Raw genomic sequence first — 6,087 nt, 5'->3', positions numbered from 1 at the left:
GAACAGCATGTCATGAAAACCTAGGTCATTAAAGGATGTCATGAATAATTAGCTTAAACGTAAAAGTATTAGTTCCACCACAAAGTCATCACCAGGTAAAGCTGATGTGTTCGGAGTGACGTGTCATGTGGAACCTGAGCTTAGAAAAGAAGTGCAGTTCCGGTTGACCCACACTTTGATAAAAGTAAAAGTCGTAGTAATATACTAATCTTACTTTCCTCCTTTCCTTGTTCTTAATTGCCAAAACTTAAGCTGAAAGTGCCAGTAAAATCGTTTGGTTGTTAACAACAATGTTAACGTTTTACTATATAAGTAATCTGAGTTGATGTGAATTGAAATTCGGACGCGGGTTTTTATCTCATTTGACTCTGACACTTGTTATAGGAATAACCACAATCAAGTGTACTTATGATTTGTTCAATTTGTGTAAATAAATGATTGCATAGTCTTAATGAATCAACTTGAACTRGTCTGAACGTTCACTTATTGTGTCACTTTTCACTTCGCAGTCAAGGTATTAAAGTAATGAGAAAAACCTTGGTAAAAGTTCCCTCATAACCTTGTGTATGAGAGATGTGGGAAAAGCTTAATTAACCTTAAGCTCACTCTTACAAAAGTGATACACAGTTCTCAAAARAGTATGTCATAAATTATTCACTTAATATTATTCACTTAATCCAGCACCGGAGCGGGTTCTCAGTGAAACACACAACTCCTATCATGGGGCATTAATAATGACACACAAAGGCATTAGTATATCTGGTTYGCTACTCCAGATATTTAACACGGAGGCCCAGATTCATTAGATTTAATTAGGTTTAATCTGCGGATTAAACTATGAACTCTGGAGGAATAACCCTTTACTTCAGGGATAGGCAGAAATAGACAGTTTAATTCCCTTTGGCCGTCAAATATTTTTGTTCAAGCATGTAAAAATCAATGGAGTACCAGCCTTGGAAGTAGTCTCCAGAACTTTACGAACAACACAGAAAACAACAGAGAGAGGACGCTCAACGTCCCTCACACAGACAACAATTATTTAACAGACAAACAAACACAAGTCACCTTTCCTATAATTTCTAGAAAGTTTGTAAACTAATTCACCGACGCGCGTCTCTCAGGACCACAACACAGCAGTGGATGTGAATCACGGTTTTTCCCGGAATGACTTTTCACAATAAGAGTTTTAGTTATTATGCTCCATAGACTTGAATATAGATCACTGTAGATAGCAGTTCTATATAAACTCCTTGTTATGCTCACACAAAGGTGAAGTTATYTATCAAGTGTCCAGAATTAATGACTTCTAAGCCTCACACGGACGGGACCAATAATATGTGGGGCTTTTTGGGCATTTTAAACATGATAATTTATGAATTAATAAAGTTCACTTTAATAAACCTKGAGGCACCWCTCGTCTTTATTTTGTTACAAATTATAACACAGGAAAGAGAAGAAAACCTGTAACTTTATTACCATATCAGTCTCAAAATAAATCAGCACCCAAAAGGAATCATGAGTTCTTGTCTTAGACGAATCAATAAAACTTTATCAAGACACAAATAGACGTTATTTTAAGTTGGTGTGGGGGAAATGTTGTTAATTACTGAAAAGTTGCTAAATTATAAGTTTCTCATACCTCATTAGCATAATAGAGGGGCACCACCTGTATATAACAGGAAATTAATCTCGTATTTTTACTCAATCTCACATACTGAAYAAGAGAATTCTTTTCAGTTTAGACGGTAAAAATCCAATAAAAACACACGGACAAGCATAGAAATTTCACAATATACCCTGTATTAATGATTCAGAGGTGACAATACAGACAGGTTATTTAGGCAGACAGAAACACCATTATTATCATGACCTCTGCGTCTTCAATAATAACGTGACTATCATCACCCGATAATTACCTTTCGCAGTATTAGTCACTGAACCACTTCTAAACTATTTCTACACTAGCAAAATAAATGAACTTTCCTAAAGCACAACTAAATAATTATCTAGATGAACTCTAAGGACCAAGTTATATGGGAAGAACACAACTTGCGTTAATTCTAAATTGATCTTAATTCATAATAGAGAGCACGCACCAATCCGCCGTGGAATTCAAGCGTGGATTACCCAGAACAGTCTTCAGACCTCTGGGGTACTTTGTAACGGTTTTCAGGTCAACAGCCTTGTCTTACCTCCGGCTGACCGTTCGCCCTGGACTGGCAGACCAAGTCTCGTTTAGATAATCTGGTGCTCCGATGGTGGCAAACCTTTAAGCTCACGCGACAGTCGACACGCTTCACAACTCGGCTGAGTCCTGACTTTATGAATGAATGTCAATCATGAATCCTGCGCAACTTTGCGTCCTCCCAATAACTCCGTCAAAAGTACAAAAAGAAAAATAAAGAAAATAAAAAATAATAAATGTCCCCAAAGGGGAAAAATGGAGCTTGGACTCCAGTCCTCTCTCTCTCGCTGCTCTTTTCAACTCTCTTTAAAACTAACACACAGTTATCCATTGTCCTGACTGTACAAACTCCAGATTGGCTGAAAACAGTCACGATCTATTTTTCTTTTCACGGTTCTTTACTGCTAAACTGGTTAAACACACAGAGTGATAGATTACTTGTTAAGTAATTACCAGTAAATCAAGCATTATCACAGTGATTGAATCATGAAAAAAAATTACAATGCTTCTTTTTTTTTCTTTTTTATCAGATGACAAACAACACAAAGACATTTGTTCATGATGTAATTATGAAACCAGCCTTTTGGTGGTGCTATAAAACCATAAATGAGATGGTATGCAAACGTGTCTTTGAAGCTTGTCTGGGGGCAATATCCCAGCAGGAGACTGGGTCTGAAAAGGGGGTTGTGGATGGCAAACCCACTTTTGGGAGACTTTCAGTCTGGCAAATGGTGAGTCCTTTGTGATAAACGGCCATTTTTGAGTACTTGAAAGAGATCTCACACAGTGCTTAATCAATTGGCGGTTGCAATGTCCTGTTTATTTTAACATCTGTAGATAGTAAACAAAAAGGGTTTGAAGATAATGAAAGAAGTCAATGTTCTCTGTAGACATGGGGGATGAGTAATTGTTGACTCAAGCTCTGATGTGGAACTGTTCCCAAGTTCCTGCTACATTGGTATGTTCTCCACATTTCCTTTATTGACAGATTAAAATATATTTAGAAACTATGGCAGGTATGGAATGATGGCATAATGAAAAAGGGTAAATACAGCAATGGTTTGAGCAATAACAACAAACAAACAAACAATCAAAAACTGAAAGGGGTTTTGAGGCAGAAATGACAGGAGATTTCCTAAGGCTGGGAATTTAAACTAATGTCTTCAGTTAAATTCAAGTAGGTTGAGGGAACACTGTAACGTTTAGATTTTACCAAAGACTCACATGAAGGTGAGAATCAACGTRGACCTGAACATCTGAGCACCTGTTTAACTTGTCAACAGCAAATGGTTTGTTCGCCTACCCTTATTTCTGCTGTGTTGGTACCAGGAGAAGATCAGCGGCGGAGGTTTGACTCTAGGTGTTGGTTCCCAAAGGAAAATCCTTCAGCGAAGCTGGCTGCCAGGCAATCGGGAGGTGCCTGTGACTCGACTGGTCCATTTAGTCAGAGAACAGGGTTATAATCTGGTAAAGGTGGGAGACCTTGTCTCCGTTCGATGCTTCAGAGTGGTGGTAGTTTGATCCAAACTTCGTAGAGGGAGACGGATTAAGACGACGCATGGAGTTAAAATTAGCTTACTTAACTTTCTATAAAAATCAAGCTCATGTGTTGAGCTGGCACGGTACTTAGACGTTAGCTCCTAACAAAACTTCATTAAAGCGATGACGAGGAGAGAGTCTGCATCCATGACAACCATGGGAGGCTCCCAGGGCTGAGTGGAGACAAGGCAAAACTCTTAGCAGAGTTCAACAAGCCTAGAAGACGGACAGGTATGGTTATGGTGAGTGGGGATGGATATAAAATCCATACGAGTGGAGGCCTTCTAAGTGAGCCCATTGCACTCCCCAAAAAGACACTGGTCTTTATTTAAACCTTCTCGTCCCTCGGACGAAGGACACAAGATTAGAAACACACAGTGTTCTGAGATTCTCAGGATCCATAGAGTCCCCAAGAATTCTTTTCCTTTGACCACTCAGAGCCAGGCAGTGGCCTAAGTAGTGCAAAGAGGTCTCTAATTCAATGCCACAGGCATCACATAGACCATTGTCCTGGAGTCCCATCACCATTTTGTGGCGGTTGAGCAGATTGTGCCCAGTTAGGACTCCAACCAGTGTACTTAAGAGTTTTCCTTGACAGGGAGATGANTGGAGTCCCATCACCATTTTGTGGCGGTTGAGCAGATTGTGCCCAGTTAGGACTCCAACCAGTGTACTTAAGAGTTTTCCTTGACAGGGAGATGAGAGCTTTCCCAAACCTTAGATTTGGGCCGTTAATCAGTTCCCGTGCCTGTCTACAGTCCGTCAGTTCCCTCCAACGGATTGAGTGTTGACGTCTAATCCAGGCCTGTAGGGCAGTCCTACAGACTGTTGTTGAGGTACCTACAACAGGCTCTGGTCCTTTGAAGTGAGCCTGACTGCCAGCTTTTGCGGGTAGTCAGCTCTCTCGTAACCATAAATGCCAGTATGTCCTGGTACCCATTTAACAGTAACACTGTTATCTCCTATTATCTCTCCCCAGTTGGTTGATTGCTTCGGCACACTCCCAAGCCAGTAATGACGTAAAGTGTGGCCCTCGGAGAGCTCTAATAGCAGCTTGGCTATCTGTTAGGATGAATATTTCCTTCTGTGTACAGTGCAGCTCATTCAGAGATGCCACACATTGGTGGATTGCATACGGAGAGGTAACTCTGTGATAACGGCGAGTGCGCCAACTTTTCACAGCAATGGTTGGGCAGCGTTAGTCATGCATTTGTCCAATTAAAACGTTACACGTCATAACAGGGGTGTCAAATAAAAGAGTTTCAGCCAATCAGCTTTTTGGAGGGAAAAGTTTCTACACCGAGACAAAGGGGAGTGTTTAGTTTAATTATTTTGTATCTAATTAAAGGGGGGAGAGGCTTAAATTTAGGTTTCATCTAGCTTTGCCTCAGAGCAATAAAACTAAAGAAATATTTTTACAAGTAACTTTAGTGGAAATAAGTTCTTTAAGACAAGGTAAACATAGTTTAGATGTTTAACTTCATTTTAACCAGAAAATAATAAACAATTATCCTAAAAGAAAATGGTTACACATTTAATTATTAAAATCAACATTGGCTAAATATGGAGGAAAATAAAACATTGCTTAGATAGATTAGGTTGTGACTCTCCACGCACGAAGCCAAGAGACCACTAGACCCGAGCTAATCAACTCCTTGAAGTCTGGCAGCCAGGTCYGTTCTGAAGATTTCTAAGCAGATCCCAAACCTGACCCGGGTCAACTTCCACCACGCTTAACCTGACTTGAAGTCTGAAAAGGTAAAGCTGAACTTGGTTGATTACAGAGTGTCTGCGTCCGGGCTGTGCCGAGCGAGACTTCCCAAAACCTTCTGGCTCCTCACCTGTTGATAAAAGAAAATCTAGTTCCCTTCCTTAATAAACCTTTTCCTTCGTAAATTCTTAAATCTTTCCCAAATCCTGTCAAAATCTTTAAGAATAAGTGCCTCAACAGTGGTTTATTTAACATCTAAAGCCAAACGTTGTTGTTCCTGATAAAGTTGTCAAAATAACGAGATTTAACACGTTCGCGAGTTAAATGTTATTGATTTCAACTTTTGTAAACATCTGATCATCCCTCAATGAGACTTGTATATAAGTAATTGTTTTTTGTAAATAAATGTAGGGATATGCTGTTTGTCGATGTTATGGACAATGCTATATCATAAATACCTCGTAATTATTAGCATAACAAAGGGGCACCACCTGAATTAATCAGGAAATAATTCGTAGATTTTAAATCAGTCTCAGATACTGAGTTGTGAATTCTATCATTTTCAAGACATAACCCAATAAATGACGCACAGACAATGAAATTTCATAATATACCCTATATTAAATGATTCAGAGATGACAATACAGATTAT

Source organism: Austrofundulus limnaeus, unplaced genomic scaffold, assembly GCF_001266775.1.
Source record: "Austrofundulus limnaeus strain Quisiro unplaced genomic scaffold, Austrofundulus_limnaeus-1.0 Scaffold392, whole genome shotgun sequence".
Taxonomy (NCBI): domain Eukaryota; kingdom Metazoa; phylum Chordata; class Actinopteri; order Cyprinodontiformes; family Rivulidae; genus Austrofundulus; species Austrofundulus limnaeus.
Note: the sequence above shows the minus strand (reverse complement) of the source record.